Source organism: Lissotriton helveticus, chromosome 6 (assembly GCF_964261635.1).
Source record: "Lissotriton helveticus chromosome 6, aLisHel1.1, whole genome shotgun sequence".
NCBI lineage: Eukaryota > Metazoa > Chordata > Amphibia > Caudata > Salamandridae > Lissotriton > Lissotriton helveticus.
The window spans coordinates 429051790-429074539 of NC_136067.1; the positions used below are offsets into that span (position 1 = coordinate 429051790).

Genomic DNA, 22750 nt, shown 5'->3' on the forward strand with positions numbered 1-22750 from the left:
GCGTTCAAAAACGAAAATAGACAGTAAAATAGTGCAAGCTGTCAAAGCTTCAAGCAAAGACAGTGGTAAAACATTACCAAAAGTCTTTCCACTCAAATACTCCTATACAACTGATGCAAACAATGTTATGTTTGCTCAAATCCCTGGAGTGGGGGATAGAGTAATTCCAAACATGGAACATAGATTAGGACTAATCTTAGCAGCACATGAAGTGCTCGCCTCTGCACACGCAAGTGTTTCCGCTACAGTATCATTATTAAAACAGACATACAGGTGGCCGCGCATGAAGGAACAAACCAGAACCTATGTTTTGGAATGTGAAATCTGCCAAAAGATAAGTCTCTACAGTGAAACGTCCTGCGCAGATGCCCCTTTTAATTTTAGATAAACTATTAGCTTGGGTTTACTTGTCCACTGTGGTCCCTTACTGAGGGATGGTAACTATAAATATATCATGGTCGCAGTGGATTCGTGTTCAAGGTTCATTTGGATGTGGCCTCAGCGCTCAGCTGACGCTCGAACTGTTATAAAAGATTTGCGAGTCTTTATCGGCACATACGCAGTTGGCACGCTACATTCTGACCAGTGTTCTGCGTTTAGCTCTCGAGCTTACAAGGAGGCCATGATCAAATTAGGCGTTCCATTGCGGTACTCTAGTCCATTCATCCTGAGGGAAATCCGGTAGTGGAGAGAAAAAAACGGGACATAAAGCAATCTATAACAGCTAGGGTATTAGGCTCGGGTGACAGGTGGGTCAAACATCTAATAAGTGTCCAACGTAGTCTTAACAATCTGCCAAGAAGTTCTCTGGGTGGTATCACTCCATATGAAGTCCTTTTTGGGACCAGAATGCTAATTTCGGATCTCGATTGTCAGACTTCAGTGGTAGACCAAAAACCCTTTGATATCAAAGACTGTTTGGCTGTTTTACAGGACTTAAATGAAATAAGAACGAAACAAAGTAACGTGTTCCTGAAGCCAACAACCACTGAAAAGAAACCGACCGTCCCAGCAAGGCCTGTCTGGTTACCAAAGATTGGGGATCTAGTCAGAGAAAAGATCGCGGGCAAGAAGGAATTTGGGCCTTCTTACAATTTTCCATTTTCAGTATTGCTTAAAACATATACCAGCAGGCACATATGAAAGGTTGGGTAAAGAATACATCAAGACATCCTAGGAATTACCATACACACACAAATGTTGGAAGAGAAATGTTTCTTAGTGGTAAAAATTGCGAAAACGCACTAAGCGGTTCTCTCCTCTGTCAGGGTATTAATTTACACGGGGCCTGCGATGGTTCATCTAACAACTTATCCTGCCACCTGCAAGGTTCACCAGCTGCAGTGATTGATCCAATTTTTAGGCAACTTTCTAATGGAAGTTACACTATGTTGAATGATCACAGCTGCTGTGGCATGTTGCCAGGTTTACCCTATCTCGTAACTGTGCCAGCAAGGAACACTTGCTGTATGCAAGTATTGTTTCCTAAAACTAAGACAGACCGGGAGTCGCCATTATGGCCTTCACTGAACATCTCTTCTATACGAATTGATACTTTAAGCAGAATGAAAGCCATTCTTTTGCAAAAAACTGTGCCATTGACCTCGGCCAAAGAGACGTATGATCTGCAAGTTGCAAGGACTTCTGCGGCGATACACACCCTATTAACTACAAATTGCCCTGTACATTTCCCAGAAATGTTAGGTCGTATCTTAAACATGTCAGATACCAGTGGTATTGTACATGTATTTAAGACTGTTTTTTCGGGACTGTTAGTACCTTTTGAAGCAGTCCCAGGAATATTTTCAAACTTTGTGCACTCTGTGTATGGCGGATTGCCTCTCATTTTGGCACTCGCATCAGGGATACTATTTTTGCTCCTACTGCTTCGGTATGGCAAGCCAAGTCACCAGCGATACCCAGTTCACTGTGGATACCACTTTACGGGCGATGAAGTGTCGTGAGCGCATCGTCCAAATTTTGGGACTAGCTCGTCTAAGAGAATTGAATACCACATGGTTTCTATCATTCAGACCAATTTGGCAAGATTGCATCTTACCTGTTCAACGATGCCTGCTGTGCGGAGAAGAATGCGTGTTAGACACCTGTCTCACACTCCCATCACTCATGCCAACGGATGTTGATACTTTGCTGGACGCGGTAAAGGCCCATGCGCATTGTTGTCCCCAATGGCTACCGATTCTGATGACTGCATTATTTGAGATCTCACAGACGCAAAATGCTACTGCTGAGGTACGAGAGGAAACGGGCACACAGGTACCTTCCAATTCGAACATTGCTAATGCGAACAACGCTGACGGCGATGCTTCACATGTATGTGCGATTAATCTTCTTAATGAGGTAATCCAACTCTCACCTACAATGGTAGACAAATTCTTTACAGACTTAGAAGACTTGGGGCCCGATGTAGGTCACCAAATACCGGTCGGTAATGGCCGAATTCGGCCGTTACCGACCAGTATTTGGTGATTGAGATGTAGGGGCCAATATTTTGCACAATCGGTAAATTTACCGACTCTGTAAAGTACCGAATCGGTAATTTGACCGATTCGGTAAATTCCAGATGTAGGTCGCACTGTTTACAGTGCTACAGGCCTTCAGAATTCGGTATTTTACCACCCAATCCAATTGGGTGGTGAAATACTGAATCCAGGTGTGCGTGCACATGTGTGCATGCACACCTATGCCATGTGACAGACAGACATGCCCTTAGGGCATGTCTGTGTGCCACATGGCACACATGCCTGTATTTGGGGTGCTAGATGGTGTCAAAGTGACACCCCCTGCACCCTTGCTGCAATCGGTATTTACCGATTCGGTAAATACCGATTCGGTAATGCCCATTGATTCCTATGGGCTTCAATGCCCATAGGAATCAATGGGCATTACCGAATCGGTCTTTACAGAATCGGTAAATACCGAATCTCAACGATTCGGTATTTACCGATTCTGAAATACCTACATCCCCCCCCCCTCCATTTTACCAATTCTTAAATACTGAATCGGTATGATTCGGTATTTAAGAAGTGGTAAAATTAAATTACCTACATCGGGCCCTTGATGTTTTCTCCAAACAATAACACTGACTTTTGATTTGGCACACAGTGTTCTGAGAAACTCTGAATTCGACCTTCATTTTTCAAAACAAAGTTCTAACTTTAGAACTCTATTTTTTTCTATGATTAACTTTTTGTTTTTCCAAATTTGTACTTTTCATTTTTTGGCACAAAGTAATCTGCTTAAATTAGAACTCTTCTTAGAGAACTAGAATTCTTTGAAAACTTCCAGAGACAATATTTGACCTTGTCCACAAACAGTTTCACATAAATCTGTCATGAAATGGTTTCGGCACCTTTTCTTTTCTGTATTTACGAGCCATTTCATGAATGTATTTTCGTGACTCATTCCGATAGCATTTTTAAAAAATGTCACCTATATGCTTAGAATGAAACATTGCTTTAAAATCGTACAGCACAAATGCTTTTTCGTGTACAGCCAGTACCAATGCATTTTTATATATTTTGGGTAGGTTTTTAACACATCATGTTTAACGTGTTTAGAACTTAGTAATGTCGTACATAAGAAAGTGGAGTGTGTGTTGTGTGGCTTTTTAGGCGCCGATTGGATTTTCCCGATTCATGCTCTTATATAGGTACAGTTCAAGTTGCCCTTATAGGCATAGAAATCCAGCCCTTATTTAGGCATAGCCCATGCTACCCAAATACAGGCATGGCTACTTCCATCCGTTCGCCAAACGTCACAACGATTTCTTGGAAAACGAGCTTCAGCCGTTAGGGACTTCCCCTTGCTTGAATTTTGATTTCTCCAAGAACTCAGTTACTTTACAATGAACAACTATTCCCCAGGGGTGTATTCATGCTGTTCATATGCCCGACTTTACGTCAAACTATGGCATTCCTAAACACCTTCAAGGTATAAATATACCTTCACTTGCTATAGCAAGATACAGTGGTTCGGTGCAGTTCGATGCCCTACTTGCCCGACGCAGCTCGCTACAGCAAGTGCCGAAGGAAGCCGACTCTCCAGCTGACGCACTGATCAGAAAGCTGCCCTTCTCTGCCAAGAATCCAGCTCCAGTGTTTCCGGCTCCCCTTGCGGGGTGTTGGGAAATCGAGTCCGGAGACAGAGATACCAGATCTCCTTCATTCTAAACAAGGTATGGCGCTGATTAGAACCTAGAGAAACCTTTGGTAGATTCTTGGCAAATCTAAACCTATGCTAAAAGACAAACACCTACTTCTTCCCTCGTACTAGACTTAGGTTAGGTAGGCGTATTTTAGAAGCACCAGTTGAGTATTTTAGTCTGTTATCTATGTATGTATTTTTATATGGCTTTGAAACCATACAATGCTCTTACAGTATTATTTCATATTACTGTTTACGTTGTACGCATTTTACTTTGCATTCTGCCTAACGATTGTAGCAGTTCACTTCTCTTGCATGAGAAAGAAGACTGTTCAATAAACCCTTTTATTGAAAACGCCCGTCTCACTATTTCTCTGCAACTCTGTTGAAATGAAGCATGCACGATTGAGTGAAATACTTATCTATTGTTTCCACGACTCTGAGAAATCTATTCTTATTCTTGGGAAACAAAGTTGTCATGTTTATGCGGTTGTCAGAAACTAATCCATTCTTGTGTATTCGAGAAAGTTTCTAGTGACCTCTGAGTTAGCTGGCACACACACAATTAAGTTTAGTATATTCGATAGTACTTAAGTCAATAGGTCTCTATGTCAAATCTGTAGGATATATTATTCCAATGCGCAAAGCCTATTGGGAATATAGGAACTTCACTACAGTATTTTGTACACTGTCTGTGGCATTATTAATGGAAAGAGCACTAGACTGCTGTCAGGAGTCCGGGTGAGCCTTGCCATCCGACGATGTCTCGTCCTCAGCGGTTGACCTTGTGTACCGTAGTAGGGCTACAGACTTGAGCACTGCAAGTCTACTCTCCAGTATCTGTTGCTCAGTGAGCATTGACTCACCATCCCAGCGTGGTCACGTCGAGTGCTGCTGCTTAACTCATTTGTGCCGTGGATTATGTGTGGGCAGGTGTCTGTGCTCTCCCAGGATTGTGAGATCTGGAAAATTGTCATTGATCCAGGACCACGCCACCTCGGGCTTGTCAAAGAAGTGACTTATGCACTTGTGTATGATTTTGAGGCGAGCTGGGAACAGGATGGGGTATTTGAGGTTGAGCTGTTGCAGATGTTTTTGACAGCTTGGTAGGGGGCTTGCTGGCGCTGGACATATACAGCATAATCCGCGAACATAGAGATTCTGGCATTCTCTTATTTTAAGGGAGCATTTTCCCGTGCAGTAAGATCTTCAGAGGCTACTGTGGTACACAGCTAGTGTCCAATAAATTGTGTGGTGTTATTTCTTTTGCAGTTTTCTGACAGGCCAAGTATTCTTACATTATTTCTTCATGAGCCCCCTTCTCCATCCTCAACTCAGTCCTGTAGCTCCTCAACCTGATTCTGAAGCCGAGCAACCAGCTCTGTTTGTTCCTTGCACCACGGAGCCATAGCAGAGAGTGTCATTGTGTTAGTTCTGACCTACTCTGCCTGTTTCTTATGGTCGGCTCTGAGGAGGCTTACCTCCATGGTGAGTGCTCCCATTTGCGGATCTAGAACCGCACGGGACTCCCTAATTTCCTTAAGAATGATGTCCAACTTGTCAGGGGGTCCATTGTAGGGGGCACAATGTCTGTTGTGGTAGGTGAGTCATCTGCTCCTCCGGTTGGTAGCTCTCCCAAGAATCCATAGTCAAGCTGTTTTCCCCTTCGTGCGGCCCATTGTATTGTGTTAGTCCGTCTTAACTACGCCCTCCTTGGTAGTATTGACAGAGTCCCTTCCGAGAAGCAGGAGGAGGTGAGGGGGGTGGTCATTCAGCAGTTTTCTTACCCCAGTTCGCCCATTGCACCACCACTCTGTGCGCTGCCAGCCCTCAAGAATGTGGTCGCAGCGTAGAGGCAGAGACTGCTCAGCCCTTTTTGGCAGTGCATGCTCAGCTTCAGGAGCACTGTCAACAGGGCGTTTCCGCTGCATCTCCTATGTCTGTCCTCACTGGCGTGAACACGATACACCTAGTACAATACCTCCGGTCTTGCAGGGTGTCCCTCCTTCACAGAGTCTCCCGTTAGTAGGCCGTGTTAGTGCCTAAATGTCTGAGTTGAAAGGAGCACCGTTAAGAACCAGGCCTCTGTATAATCCTCTGGGGGGCACTTAGGTTGTTTGCACCGTTCAGTAAATCACCCTCCAAGCTCCTCCTCAAGGAACGATCACTTCTGCAGGCCTCTCGCTGGGCTGTGTCACTTCTCAGCTCCAGGGCTCACCCACCATTAGATCATACCGCCCAACCTCATGTTTGTAGGCGCAGCAGTGCAATGTAATCCCATCCCCACCAAAGAGACCACAGTCGTTCCAGAGGGTGGAAGAAGCATGCAGAACTCACAAGTCGCACCTCAAAGACACTCCGACTCAACCGACGTGCTGGGGCCTACTAGCCGGGGAGGCCGCCCCTCGGTAGATGAATCCTGGCTTCCCACCAGGGATAAGGCGTCTCAATTTGTGGGATGTCGCTGCTGTCCCAGATCAAAGGCGATGTTGGGCAGCTGTGGCACCAGCTCACAGGGGCTGGCCGGCAGGGCACAGCTGTACCAGGCTCCTTCCAGTAGCTTGGTAAGTGTAGTTCTCTTCCATGGTTGTCATGTTTCACCCGCTAGGCAGGCATCCCTGATCCACTCCCGCGTAGGACAACGGGAGCAGGTTCTGAGGAGGGCTTCCCGTCCGAGATGTCCCCTTCCAGGGCTGTGCCTCTACCAGCCCCTTTTTCTGGCCGGCTGATCGGGACTACTCTCTCGGCCAATGTTACTGGGCACCCTCCGGTGTTACAGCCCCGGTATGCAGGGCCAGTGGGCATCAAGTGTTTACCAGGGGGGTCCGCAGGCAGCCTGAGTCGGGTACACTTCGGGCCTCAGAGAGCCAAGCAGGTCGCAGCTTATCTCTACCAGGTATGCGCCAGCAGCGAGTACAGGCGACCATGCCCAGCATGCTTCTGCTGCAGCTGATCCGGTGCTGCACCATTGTCTGGGCTCATGATGTGGTCAGTGGGTGCCCCTTGTTTCTATTCTGCAAAAAAGGCAGTGGTGATTCCTCAGTTTGTCGGGGGATTTGGTGTGGTTAGCTGGTCCAGACCTGGGAGCTATTCCCTCAGACATCCGCAATCTTCGTCGGTTGGCCATGCCCCCCAGCACACTGTTCTCTTGACAAGGCATTACAGTACTTCGTTGACAGGTAGCACTTTCATCTCTGAAATCTTTTCCTTGTTGGTTTCAAATTGCTGTGATTTTTATCATGTGGTTATCTCCCCATTTGTAAGCAGTTTACCAGTGAAGTTGTGAACACGAACACTTATAATGTCTCTTTCAGCCTTAGCGTGGTCTTTTTGCCTTTGTTCCATCCATTTGTTGCTGGAATTTGTTTTTGTTGGTCTTAGGATTCTGTGCACTTTACCACTGCTAACCCGTGCTAAAGCGCTTGTGCTCATTCCCCTAAACATGGTAAAATTGGCTTACACCTGATTGGCATATTTAACTTACTTAAAAGTTCCTTGTAGAGTGGGATACCATAAACCCAGGGCCTGTAACTTGAATGCTACTAGTGGACCTGCAGCACTTATTGTGCAACTCACTTAAGTAGCACCTTTATACATGTCCCAGGCCTGCCATTGCTGCCTGAATGCGATTTTTAATCTGTCAATTCGACTTGGCAATATAACCCCTTTGCCAAGTCTTAAACTCCCCTTTTATTAAATGTATGTCACTCCTAAGGTAGGACCGAGGTAGCCCATAAGGCAGGGTGCATTGTAATTAAAAGTTTGGGCATGTACTTTCAAGTTTTACATATCATGGTAGTGAAAAACTCCTACATCCATTTTCACCACTGTGAGGCCTACCTGTTCCATGGAATAACATTGGGTTACCTTATTACATTTCATATGTGCTAACTTTTGATTTGAGCAGATGAGCATTTAATGTTTGGTATCTATGAAATTGTATTTAAAACCCCCTTAATAGTAAAGACAGAGTTTAAATTATACATTTTAAAATGTCATTTTTTAAAATTTGAAGAAGAATGGGTTGTGTAGCGCACTCCGTTTAATCCAAACGTTAAATGTTTAGCTGATTATACTCAATGTTTTTCGAGGCATGCTGGAAGGGATAGAGGAAGCTACCCTCTAATTAAAACAATGAACCATTCTGGTGACCAAAATCACCAGACCCTGTCCGCACAGCTAAATGGCAGAGCTCCTTCTGCCCAATTAAATCATCAAAATACTTGTGTTAGCTTCTGTCTTATTTAATTGTCATACAATGTATTCATTCAACTCTTTCACTTCCAAAAACTGATTTTACACAAATTATGAATCAACAAAACATTGTCATTTTTCAATGCCCTAAGCTAGACATATAATTTCCTGTCTAACCATAAACAAGAAAGATAAATTGGGTGTTAAATTAAAAATTTCTTCCAGTCCCAATGCATTTCGGGAATTATATCTTCGTCAGGGGCAAATAACATATGTCGGTTGGTGTAACTGACCGATGGTCATTCAGTATAGACCGCTTCACTCAAATCGGATCAGTGGGGCCCAATGATCTGAGTTCTGTGATGTGTAACTCCTGAGTGAAGCTCTTTTGAAGTGTAGGCTGTTGCGTGACCAAACTGACTTGCGGCTTTTACTGAAGAATCTTCTTGTAATGTCCGTTCACAATGTTCAAAAGCTGCCTGTCAAGGCTCCCTTTCAAAAAACGCTAATCCCTCTTTCACCCAGCTACACCAAACTGACTCGCGGCTTAGACTGAGGAATCTTCTCTTGATGTCCATTCGCAAGAGCTGCCTGTCTGGGCTTCCTTTCAAAAACGCTAATCCCTCTTTCACCCGGCTCCGAATTTTCACGCGCTTTGGATAGTCGTCACGTTTGGAAAACCGCCATTCGATTCTAAACATTCTTCGGCGGTACCACCACTTTATATGACCACCGAAGAATGTTTAGAATCGAATGGCGATTTTCCAAACGTGACGACTATCCAACTGAGTGATTTATTCTGAAGAGCATTTGATTTCATTCTATGAATACCATATACATTATTGTGCACTGTGTATGCAGTTGGTTGTGCATATGGTCGCTTTATACAGATTGCCATGTGGTCAGGCCTAATGCCATGCAAATCCTGACGTCTCAGATCTTAAACGCGGTTGTGTAAGGTTCATGCTTGAATGTATTAAACTAGTGATAATTTACAAGTTCCCGGTGTTTAAATAAAACCTTTTATTGTGTTTCATTGCATTTCAGAATTACGGGAATGTGATTGTCTGGCCATCGTCATTAATTTACCAGTTCTACCGGAGCCTCATTCTTGAGATCAGTAATTGTGGTCTGCTCCATCTGGTCCACTTGTTTCTGTTGGTGTTGGAATATAATAGTCTTCTGTATCTTTTACAGTTTTGTTTCCCTGCCATCTGTCACAACTACATGTGTCCGGTATTCTGATATTTTATAATGGTTCTGGCGTTACACTAATCTTGCATGTGCTCAGAGACCTAGACCTGACACAGGATTAAGGCCCGGGACTTGTCCTTTAAACTGGGGGAAGCACACCAAACATTCCCTCTTTGACAGTTGACCACTGTGTCTGTCATGGGTTTAGCACACATATAGGTGGTCACAACATACTATGGGGCCCATTATTATGGCGGGCGGATTGCCCCCGCCAGGCTGGCGGTGGCCACCGCCAGCCTGGCGGGGGCAATCCGCCCGCCATCAACTCTCGTTTTCCCCCCGCCATATTAGTATGGCGGGGGGGACCTTGCAGCCGGGGCGGAAAAGGAATAATATGGTGGCGGTGTCTATCAGACACCGCCAGCCATATTATGATAGGCATTTCACAATGCCTTTCCGTGGCGGCATTGCCGCCACGGAAAGGCATGCGGACTTCACTCTGGGGGCCCCATGCGGGCCCCCAGAGTGAAGGACAGTAGGGGGGTGCACACGGGGGGACCTGTGGTACCCCCCTTCATTTGCATTTACAAAGCGGCAGGCACCGCGCGGTGCCTGCCGTTTTGTAAATGCAAATGCTGGAAAGCATTTTTAGCATTGTGGCGGGCGGTGCAGAGAGCACCGCCCGCCACAATGCTAAAAATACAGGATGTGCCCGCCACTGTGGCGGGCACATCCTAATACCACCCCCGGGACCCCTGCCCTTATGGCGGGCGGTTCCAAACCCCGCTAGGATGACGGGCGGACAAAGTCCGCCCGCCATCCTAATGGACCCCTATGTTTTGTGATTCAATAGTTATGACCAGATCCCTTTATCTTTATCACTGGAGTCGAGAACTACTGACCCACTCGGGTAAAGTTAGGCTTTTATGCCTTTTCCAAGTTCCCAACGCTACCATCCAGAGTGCATGTTTTGCGTGTTTGGGTGTAGCTTGCATGGTACATCCATGGTGTGTGTATGTGTGTGAGAACTAGTGTAATGGAGGCCAACGGAATCCATTTTCGATACCCCTGGCCTGAACTTTACACAAGATGACGATTTTTTCCCAAACAGTATAAGCATATTGGTCACAGTTCTGAAGCTGGAGAGATGCGACCTAGACACTAAAGTGAGGGGAGTGGAGACGGGACTCCTTCAGTAATTTTAATTCTTTTGGTTATCATGGAGTGGTAAACAACTATTACAACGCAGGTATTACCACACCATGGGCCAGATGTAGGTAACTCATTTTTACCAACTCTAAAATACCGATTTTTACCTAATCTGTATTTTAGAAAAGAGAAATGAGATGTAGGTCAAAAATCGGTAAAAAATACCGATTCGGTAAAATTCGGAAACCCCGACTCGGTATTTACCGAATCGGTATTTACCGATACGGCAAATACCGATTCGGTAGTTCACATGCAATCCTATGCCCGGAGGCCCATAGGAATGCATTGAATCTACCGAATCGGTATTTACCGATTCGGTAAATACCGAATCGGTAAATACCGAGTCGGGGATACAAAATATCAGGCAGTTGAAGTATCAACCAATCCCGTGCCTCCACCCCGCCCCTCAGCCAACCAACAGAGCAATAGACCAATCCTGTGCATCCACCCCACCCCACAACCAGGAAGTGGCCACACCCATGCAGGTGCAGTGTGCCTGATCACACAGGAGAGCAGTTACACAGAGACAGGCTGTTGTGCAGCAGAGCCCTGCAGGACAAACAAATGGATCCCCAAGATTCTCAGAGGGAAGGTGCAGAGAGGAAGAGGAAGATGAAGTTCAGCACTGGTGAACTTCAGGTGCTGGTGGAGGAGGTCGTCAAGCACTACCCAAAAATCTTTGGAAAGCAGTCCCTGCAGGTACCAGAGGCTGTCAAGAGGAACACCTGGCTGGGGGTCCAGACCAAAGTTAACGCAATAGGAGTGACCACCAGGGAAGTGGACGATCTCAAGAAGCGATGGTACGATCTAAGGATCATTACTAAGAAAAAACTGGCAGCAAGAAGTAAGGAGGCCAATGCTACAGGTGGAGGGAAGAACAGGGCACCTGCTCTCACGGACCTGGAAGAGCTTGTGCAGTCCACACTGGAGCCAGAGTGCGTTGTGGGGATTGGTGACGCGGACAGCTCAGCCCGAGCTGCAGCTAAGAAAGGTAAGGGACACGTCCATCATCCCACACCCCCTGCCTGTGTCCCTCACCCAATGTGGCTATGTGTTGAGGAAATCTAGTACTGACTTCAGTATTCACCTGCAATGCATTATGGGAGTGGTAGTCATAAGAATACCCATATGAGCAGTCAACATGAAATGTTGTCAGGCATGCCACACAATACAATCAGAGACATGGGAGGAGCAGGAAATAGTGATATAATAATGTTATTTTATAGTGATTTACACGGTGAAAGCACCACTAAGACACTGTCCATATCTGTCCACAGGGGAGACATCACGCAAGTCACTGCAGGTGAGGGAGAAGACACATCCCCAAAGGGATAGGAGTGAGCAAGAAGGCAGGGATGCAGGGCCCAGCACTGCAAGACCTACAGCACCCTGCACACAAGCAGCTGACACACCAGAGGCAGACGACACCATGCTACTTGAAGCATCTCCAGTGCTCCTTGACTCACCACAACATGAGTCACAACAACCAGACACACCAGCAGACACAGTGGTGTCAGACATCTGCAGGCCCGTGAGGCATGAGGGTCCCCCGCAAAGGATCCTACAAACATCCTCCGATGAGGAAAGGGAGTGTGAGGAGTCAATACAGTCAATGGCAGGAAGTGCACCAGGTCATACATCCACTCCTGTCAGGCGATCCGGAGGAACAAGACGTCGTAGGGTCCGGGAGTCAAGCGTCAGTGGCCGTGATGAGGATGTCTTCCGAGGCCTTGAGACCACAATGGTCAAGGTGCAGCGCCTGCAGGCAAAAGGAATAAGTGCAGTGCACAGACAAATGCGCCTTTTGAACACAAATTTCACTGACATGAACAAGGGAATAGCATCAATGGCAGACAGCATGAGGGACATGGCAGATGGGGTCAGGGACATGTTTCAGTGTGTGATGACACTCTGTGAGGAACTACGTGAGGACCGTGCACAAAGGCGCAGGGAGAGCCATCGAACGCACCAGCAGACAAGGGGCATGGGCCAACTTGCAACTGCGACTTCACTGATGTGTCGCCGTTCAGTTGGGATGCAGGAGGGGCTGGTGCACTGCTGTACTGATCTCACACGGGGGATGGGGAGAGTCACTACAGCAATGGAAGTGCTGCTGACAAACCAGTCAGCCACCACAGGAGCAGAAGGTGTCGGGGACACAGATACCACCAGTAGCAGGGGCAGCAACCCTGTCCCTGAAGTAAGGAGGAGCAGCAGACGCCAGAGTGCCGGCGCTGGCACAGCAGACTCGGAACTGAGCCAACCTCAGGCATCACGCGGGGCTGTTCATGGGCGCAAGCAGTGAGTCTGCCATATTCAGATGGGCATGTGAGGGTGAGGTAACCCCCGTCCACACAGTAGTGCTAGGCACACTAGTATGTGTCATTTGTGGTTTATGTCATTTCAACGTAGTGCAAAATAAACTACGTGCATTGAAGTACAACACGTGCTTTGTCTCTATACTTACTCAGAAGTGTGTGATTTCTGCCCGTCTCTGTCTCCCGTCTGTGGGTGTTGGTACTCCTACTGTGTTGGCTGCTGGTAGTGCCTGCTCATCGTCATGGTCTTCATAGTCCTCCAATTCCACCTCTGTGCCCCTCTTAGTTGCGAGGTTGTGCAGCATTGCACAGGTTGCAATTATCTTACAGCATGTTACAGGTGAGTACTGCCGTGCCCCCCCACTTTTGTGGAGGCAGCGGAACCGGCTCTTCAGGAGCCCAAAGGTGCGCTCAATGATGTTCCGGGTGGATTTATGTGCCACATTGTAACGTCTCTGGCTGGGGGTTGTGGGGTTGAGGTAGGGTGTCAGGACGAAGGAACGGAGTGCATATGCACTATCCCCTAATGTGAAAGAAAAAAGATACATTACTCAGAGGCACACATTGACATACGTCTGCTTCATCTATCAAGGGAGTGTCACCCATTTATTTACCTAGCAGGTATCCTTCCCCGAATTCACCCGCTGTGAGGCGGGTATAGATCCCACTGTTTTGGAATATGTATGAATCGTGGGTGCGTCTTAGGTATCTGGACACTATATCGGTGATAATGTACTTGGCATCACAGATTGCTTGTACATTGATTGTGTGTGATGACTTCCTGTTCCTGTATATGTGCTCTGTGGCAGCTGGGGGGCAAATGGGGATGTGGGTCCCATCAATGCAGCCAATCACGTGTGGGAAATTTGCCATGAGGTTAAAGTCAGTCTTGGTCCTGAGTAAGTCCGCATCAGTGTCTGGGAAGTGGATTTAATGCTCCATTCTTTGCATCATGGCATCCAGGAACTTTCTGAAAAAACGCGACAGGCAGCTCTGGGGCACCCCACCTACCGCAGCAACAACACTCTGGTAGCTCCCAGATGCAAGGAGGTGTATGCTACAGAGCACCTGGACATGGGGTGGGATGGCGCGGGCCCTTGGTCTTGGGTGGTCCAGGAGTGGGTGCAGGTCCCTGATCAGGTCCATGATGGTTTCGGGGTGCAGTCTGTATCTTTGCAGTATCTTTGGCTCTGTCAATTGGAAGAGTGTAATCCTCTGCCTCTAGACCTGCTCCTCCCTTCTCCATTCCCTCTCACCTGCTGCCTGTAGCCTTAGCCGTCTTGCTATGACGTAGAAAGCCGCCATTCTGGTTCCAGTGTTGCATTTTGGGGCCCTTTTTTATAGGCTGCACCTGATTACCACCTGCTTACAATCCATGTTAAATACCGATTCATAAATACCAAATTTAGGTGAAATTCGGTAATTTATGGCTCACCTACATCTCGATGGTGTTGGTTTTTCCATTTCTTAATTTCCGATTCGGAACATTTACCGACTCTGTATATTTTCCGATTCTGTAATTTTACCGAATCGGAACATTTACCGACTCAGTATATTTTCCGATTCGGTAATTTTACCGATTCGGAACATTTACCGACTCTGTATATTTTCCGATTCGGTAATTTTACCGAATCGGAACATTTACCGACTCAGTATATTTTCCGATTCGGTAATTTTACCGTTTCGGAAATATTACCGATTCGGATTATTTACCGAGCCGGTAATCTACCGATTCGGAATTTTTTCCGATTCTGTAAATTTTGGGCGAGCTACATCTCAATGTCCAAATACCGGTCTGTAACGGCCGAAATTACCGATTTTCGGCCGTTACCGACCGGTATTAGGCTACCTACATCTGGCCCCATGTCTTTACAATGAAGCCATTGCAACATGGCTTCCATTAACATACATGCCATTACTGCACATGCCTTTACAATTAAAATGGCATTACCACACATGCCATTACAATGTGTTTGTGGGTAGGTATTTTGCTATTTTTTTTATTTTTGAAATATTATTGTTGTTTGGAAAGTAGAAAATAAATTTAATATTTAAATTTAATTATAGAAATGTAATACAAATTAAAAGGGTTAAGCATACATCTTTAGTTATGGGAAGTGGGGGCATAGGGGTATTGGGTGTGAAGTGTATTAATACTCACGTGTTACTTTTAATACCAGAGTATTAATTTATAAATAAAGACAAAAATAATTAAACTATTATTAAAAAAATATCCTAAGGGATTAACACACACCTTTAGGCATGAGATGTGAGGGATATAGGGGCACTGGGTGGGAAGTGTATTAATACTCCGATATTATCTTTAATACCTGCGTTTTTTAACTTATTAGTATTTTACAAATAAGTTAGGAATATAAAAAAAATTACTAAAAATTATCCAAAGGAATTAACACACACCTTTAGGCACAGGATGTATGGGATATACGGTTAATGGGTGGGGAAGTATATTAAAACACAGGAATTGTTTTTTCAAATCTTAGTATTAATTTAGAATAATTTTTTTTAAAAAGGTACAAATATTTGTAACAATATTTAAAAAATATTCTTAAGCGAGCAGCACACACCCTTTGGCGTGAGATGTGAGGGATATTGTGGTATTGGGTGGGGAAGTGTATTAATACTCTGGTATAATACCAGAGTATTAATTTATGAATTACTTCTGAATGAATAGAAATTAAACAGTTATTAAATAAAACATACTCGGGGATAAAACACACCTTTAGCCATGGGATGTGAGGGATATTGGGGTATTGGGTGAGAAGTGTATTAATTCTCAGATATTATTTTTATTATCTGCATATTAATTTATACGTAATTTATAAATAAAGTTGGAATTATTTAAAACAATTAATTAAGAATTATCCTAAGGAAGAAACATACACCTTTTGGCATAGGATGTGGGGGATATAGGGGGTAATAGGTGGGGAAGTGCATTAATACTTGGGTATTATTTTTAATGCCTCGTATTAATTTATAATTAATGTAGAAATAAAGTTAACATATTTTTTTTAATTCCCAAGGGAGTAACAAACACTGTGTAGGCAGGGGATGTGAGGAATATAGGAGTATTGGCTGGGGAAATGTATTAATACTTGGGATTTATTTTTAATGCCTGGGTTTTATTTTATAAATAATACATCCAATGTAAAAATAAAGTGAAAGAATTATAAAAAAACATTAGATGGTAATATAAGACCCCCTAACTTGATAAAATGTAAGATAAAGTTTAATTCAACATAAAACCACCACTCAGTAATTAATACAATTTTGGTTAAACATTTTATGAACACTTGAAAGTGCAAAAAGTTGTCTTTTTCTATTACAAAAATTACAAACATTGTTTAATAATTCACCCAAAATACCATAAATATTTAAGTGCAATTGTTCTAAAAAAAGAATGAAATTTTTTTTAGAACCTTTTGAAACATTGAAAAAAAAAATTTTAGAGTATTTTTCCACGCTTTCCCATTAAAGTCAATGGGTAAAATTGTCCTTTTGTACTATTACTTTGTGACTTCACGTACACGGTTATGCATCTGTTTCTACAATCAATGGAGCGTCACAGTCATGATCGAATACAAGGAAGAGCTGCGGTCATGTAAAAACTATTTAATTTACTATTCTAAGATTACAGGTGGCACAGTTTATTGTAAGAGGTGGTTAGATGTATGTTAGTAGCAAACTGTATGTTTTGGATGTTTTAACCACATTGTCATTCCTATGCAGATAGCTGTTGTAGGCCCATGTCGGGATGATTGTTTATTTCCAAATGTTGTTATAAAAAGTAATTTCTGAATTTAATCAAGTACTTTTTAAAACCAATTTGAATACAGTATTTGGAGTACTGATGGCACACAGACCATATGGTATAAAGAAGAAAATGAATGCCCTGGATCAGGTGCACTTAGGTAAAATCAACCAGTTTCTCTGGAAAAAAAACTATGTTTTTTGCATCATCGTCAACAAGGACTTGGATGGCTGCATTTTTTTATTAGATCGTCTATTTGGAAGATGGATTTCGTGTTGCATTTTTATTTTTTTACAAACACAGTAGGTTTTTGGGTTTATTTTGGTGGGTTTGCGTTTTTTGAGGAGATTAATTTATCCAACTATTCATTTGTTGGAAAAAGAGTATTCGCCAATCTGTGTTTTTTTTTTTTTGCACAAGAGTTGAGCAATACCTTGGAATATATGTTTTGCTCTTTGGAAAGCTCACCAAGTCATCATTCATTTAGATTACGCAAACAGAATACTACACCCTTCCCCACACAACAAAAGCACATTTCTGTATACATGACACAAAGCAACTTCCTTTATAAACAAAGCAAGAAAGAAAGAAATTTAACCATTTAAAGGCATCATTTACAAAAACGACAGCATAGAAAAAATTACAAAGCAACATAATCTGGCTATATTTCCATCCTTACGTCCTCTACAGGTATAATAATACTCACCACCCACTGGTCAAGATGGGTGTGTTGGGTTCCCCTGCCTGCCCCCGTGGATGTGGCCTAGATGGTACTTAAATACATCAATGGTGGTATTGCCCTTTTCTTCGATGGTATGGGGGACACATTATTGCTGGTATGGCTCGTGTTTGTAATTCAAGAATAGACGACTCCTCCCCGGATGGGTCTCCTTAATATTTGGGAAGCCACCGATCTGTCACATACCGATAGGATGTGGGTTACATTGGGATGTATGGTGGCAAAGCGTAACATGGCTAGATCATGTAGGTCGAGTTCAGTTGTGTTATAAGGACTAGGAGTCAGACATGGACTGGTGCATGAAGCCTGAGAGGGTCGTTTATGAAAGTAGAGGTTGCCCACAAAAATGGACTAAAATATGGGGCCCATGGAACGAAAGTAGAGGTCTGCTGTGCACTCCTGTAGTTCTCCCTCCCTCCCTAGTGGTAGATGATGAAGATATTTAATTGCTTTGAATATGGAACAATAATGGATGTTCTCCTTTTGTCATGTATCCCAACGCCTAATTCTATATTTTTATCGTGCGTTTTGTAATGATGAGTAACGTTATGTACTGCCTTATTGATTTGTTTATATGTTATTTTGTATGTTTTTTTTTTGAAAACTTTATTTTTGTTGCAGGTAAAAAACACATATGTCCTCAGCCCGCGGGCTGCATCTCTAAACCATCAATTGTATGGTGATCCAGGGTATAGTTGTGGACACGGCCCATCAGCCCACATCCCGGAGGCCGGGCGGCGCAACTGTAGTCAATCACACAAACATCAAAGAATCAGCTGCAGTGTGTGTCATACCTGTCGAGTCGGCATCCTGCATTTTAACCTAGAGGAACACCCCCCCCCCCCCCAACTGCGTACGTTATGTCCGCATAAACATATCCCAACAAGCTCATTGCCACATCATTTCCTTTGCCCCATAAAATTTGGTATATCTCCCGTATGGGCACAATTTCACCCCCCGCCGCCCCTTCCCATCCCAGCACTTCCCCACAGCACCGCATCTTTCCAGTCTTTTCCTTTTCAAATGTCTCTTCGATGTCACATCCCCCCCCACACATGTCCTTGTGGTTTCCAGTTATACCCCACTCCAGTTATGGGCCTTCCCTATCTGAGCCAACACACCTCACTGCCCCCCCTCTAGACCATGATATTGTCTCCATTTCGTCCAGATTCTCTGAAACTTTTTAGGGCACCCCCTCGCCTTATATGTTACCCTCTCCGCCGCCATGTAGAGGTCCAAGCCCCTTCTCCATTCCTCTACGTCTGGCGTCTCCGTGGCCCCCCAATGTTTCGCGATGTCCCTCTTGGCCACCACTAGCGCCAGCACCAAAAATATGAGTTGGTAGCGCGGGAGGTCTACTTCGTTTGTCATGCCCAACAACGCCAATTTCGGGTCTCGCTCTAATTCTATCCCCAGGGCTTCCCCCAGCTCCATAAAAATGTGTGTCCAGTATCTGCGTATTTTGTCGCACGACCATATAGTGTGGTAGAAATCCCCTGGGTGTTGTTGGCATCTGAGGCACCGGGGGTCTGTTATTTTCCCAGTTTTGAGGAGGCGTACTCTATCAAAGTATGTCCTGTGTAGCACGTTTAGCTGAATGAGCCTCAGCCGTGACTTAATCGCTACCTCGCGTGGGTGCATCAGGACAATCTCCCAGTCCAAATCCTCCATCTCGCCTACGTCCGCCTCCCACACTCGTCTAAGTTTTGTTAAGTCCCCCAGTATATTGTTAGTTAGAGTCTTGTAAGTGAGCGAGACCGCCTGATGTGTCATCTGTTCCTGTAAAAGTCTACCTTCCAGTGGAGCGTGGTCAGGCAGCTCTGTGAGTGTGATGTTTTGTGCCCTCCATGCATGTGCCAATTGTGTATGTTTGAAGTGTTGCGAGCGGTGTAGTCCGTATTCCATTTGTAGCCTGTCGAACGACTTCAGTTCCCCCCTATATATAACATCGCCTATCTGCAAAATACCTATGTCGTCCCATCTCTGGAAACCTTCCAGTTTTTTTAGTTCCGTCAGCCAACGGCAGTGCCATAATGGAGTTTGTCTGGTCGATCTCCCATCCCACCCCATGCGTTTTGTCGCTCGCGTCCACGCCCGTAGTGTGAGCAGCGTCGCCGGTAGAAGCGACCTCCGTATCGTTCCCCCATAAAGATAGTGGTATACGTTGTGTGGTGACAGCTTCTGTCGTTCCAGAGCGTACGTCGGGTGGTCGACCGGGGCATGGATCCAGTCGTTGATTGGCGTCAAGTGTTCCGCCCAGTAATACGCTTCTAGATTAGGCAGGGAGATTCCTCCATTGTATTGGTGCCTTTGGAGTGTTTGGAGTGCAATACGCGGTTGTTTCCCCAGCCACAGAAAGGAGCGTAGATCTGCATGGATTTTGGGTAGCGTGGCGGCCGGGAGCGGAAAGTATTCGTTCTGGAGGGCATAGAGGAACTTGGGGAGGGTAATCATTTTGTACATTGCCGCCCTTCCCAACAGGGTGAGAGGTAGTTGCCTCCATCTATTCATGTCCTCTACCGCTTCGGTCATGACTCGCTCTACATTTCTGCTGAACGAGCGCGCCTTGTCTAGTGTAACGTAGACCCCCAAGTACTGAAATCCCTCTACAGTAGTGAGTAGTCGGTCAGGTAGGGTCCCCCACCTAGCAGCTCCTCGTGGGTCATAGAGTATCGATTTGTTCCAGTTGATGGTATGACCCGCTTTAGCGCCAAAGCCCTCTAGTTCCCTGAGAAGCTCCGGTACCGAAACCTCCGGTTCCGTTATGTATAACAGTACATCGTCTGCATACAACGATATTTTTTCCTGCGGTTCCCTAGACGCCTTCCCCGAGAAGCCACGGATCTCGGGGTTTTTTCTAATCCTGGCGGCCAGGACTTCAATTGTGAGCGTGAGTAGTAAGGGGGACAGTGGGCATCCCTGTCTCGTGCCTCTGGACACCCGTAATTCTCTGGACAGTCTGCCGTTAACTCGGACACGTGCTGTTGGAGCTGTATATAGTAGCTCTATCCACCCCTGAAATTTTGGGCCAAGGCCGAACCGTTGCAGTGTCGCCATGAAGAACGGCCAGTGGACCGCGTCAAACGCTTTTTCTGCGTCCAGAGATAGAAACCAGTGGGGTTCCTCTCTGTCTTTGACTTCCTGTAGCGAATTGTGTGTTCGTCTCAAATTTAGTTTAGTTGCTCTGTCTGGCAGGAAGCCTGATTGGTCTGCGTGGATGAGATCTGGAATCACCGACCTCAGGCGCGTCGCCAACACCGTGGCCAGGATCTTCACCTCAATGTTAAGGAGCGATATGGGGGCGATACGAAGCACAGTCGGCAGTGGGTTTGCCCTGTTTGTGTATCGGTACTATAGTGGCCAAAGTGAGGTCGGGAGGGAGGCGTCCCTCCCGCCAGGAGTCAGTGTAGAGGACTTTCAGGTGGCGTGTCAGCAGATCTGCTGTACGTTTAAAGAATTCCGCCGGGAATCCATTGGGTCCCGGAGTTTTCCCTGTTTTGAGTTTATTGATGGCCTCGGAAATCTCATCTAGCGAGATATCTGTTTCCAGAGCCGAGCTGGAGTCAGCGTCTAGGGCCGGTAGATCTACACCCTCCATATATTGTAGTGCGTCCTCAACCGTCCCGAGGTCCCTCGCCGCATAAAAGCCTTCATAGTGTGCCGCAAAGGTATCTGCTATCTCTTGTTCGGTGTACACCAGGTCGTCATCCGTCCGTCTGATCTTTTCCACCCACCTGGCTGCCCTCTCCTTCCTACTCAACCACGCTAGGAGCTTGCCTGATTTGTCGCCCACGTCGTACAGCCGATGCAGGGTGGCCAGTGATTGCGTCCGCGCTTCGTTTGAGGCTATCTCTCTGTATTCCCGCTGTTTGTCCAGTAACTGCCGTAGAGTGTCGTCATCCCTGCGTGTCTGGTATTCTCCCTCTAAATGTATTATTTGGGCCTCCAGTTCCACTATCGCTGCCTGTTGTTGCCTACGGTCGTCCCGCAGCCTACTCTGTGCCCTGTCCCTCAGAACCGTTTTCATAGCCTCCCAAAAGGTCACTCCAGATTCAACCGTGCCTTCGTTGTCTGCTATGTAGACTTTGACGTCCGCCCTGAGTCCTCTTATTATTTCTGGCTTCCGGAGATCCCAAGCCGCCAAGCGCCATTCTGAGCCTGCCCTTCCTCTATCCGCCCCCACCTTAGCGTACAACGGAGAGTGGTCCGAAATACCCCTTGCCTTATACTCAGTCTTGTCCCCAGCGGTGAGATATTGCCTAGCCATGAAGCTATAGTCCAGTCTCGAGAATACCCTATGAGCCCCGGAGTAAAAAGAGTAGTCACTGTGTGTGGGGTGTCGCCATCTCCATATGTCTGTGAGACCCAGGTTGGCCATGTGTTGTGATAGTGTCGTCTCCGCCCCTCCCCTACGTGTTGGCCCCGTGCGGTCTAACTCCTCCGACATCACATCGTTAAAGTCTCCCCCCACTATTTGTATTGTGTCGGCCGTGTCCATGAGGATCTTCGCTATCGCTTTGTATGTGCGCGCCTGCAGTTTCGGCGGGGCATAGACTGAGAGGACTGTGTATCTTTGCCTCCTCCACTCTCCCTGGACCCCTGCATATGTCCCTTGTGGGTCGTTCCAAGTACGTGTTGTTTTGAACGGGAACGCTTTGTTTACCAATATAGCAGTACCCCTGGAATCTTGAGTGTACCCCGCGTGTGCTAGGACCGCAAACCTCCCTCTGGCTATGAAGTTACATTTGTCGCCCCTGAGGTGTGTCTCTCGCAAAAGGACAAAGTCCGGGGCCACCCTCTTAATATAGTCGTTCACTAGCCCCCTTTTGATTCTAGAGCCCAGGCCATTCACATTCCATGTGAGGATCGACACCCCCCTGCCGTCTCGTGACGGTGCCGTCAGTGTACCTGCCATGATGTGGGTTGGTGTTCGTGTGCTGTTCGTGGCAGTGCTGGACGCCAGCGGTTGTATTGCGGTTTCTTTGATTGTGACTGTCTCCCTCCCCGCCTCCCCTCCCAACCCCAACTGGTGCAACTGTTCCCCCCCTGTGATCCCCCCCCCTCACCACCTCCCTCCCCATCCAGACTCATCCCCTCCGGGGACCGAGCTTTCAGTAGGAGTCGGTCTGTCGCCCGCCCACACCCGCCCACTATTCAATT

At 46.0% G+C, this 22750-nt stretch overlaps 1 protein-coding gene across 1 annotated transcript in view; it reads left to right on the forward strand.

The window, feature by feature from the left end:
* The window catches only part of EIPR1 (EARP complex and GARP complex interacting protein 1), an 871634-nt gene that overhangs the window by 31561 nt on the left and 817323 nt on the right, over window positions 1-22750 (forward strand). The gene's annotated exons all lie outside the window — the stretch shown is intronic.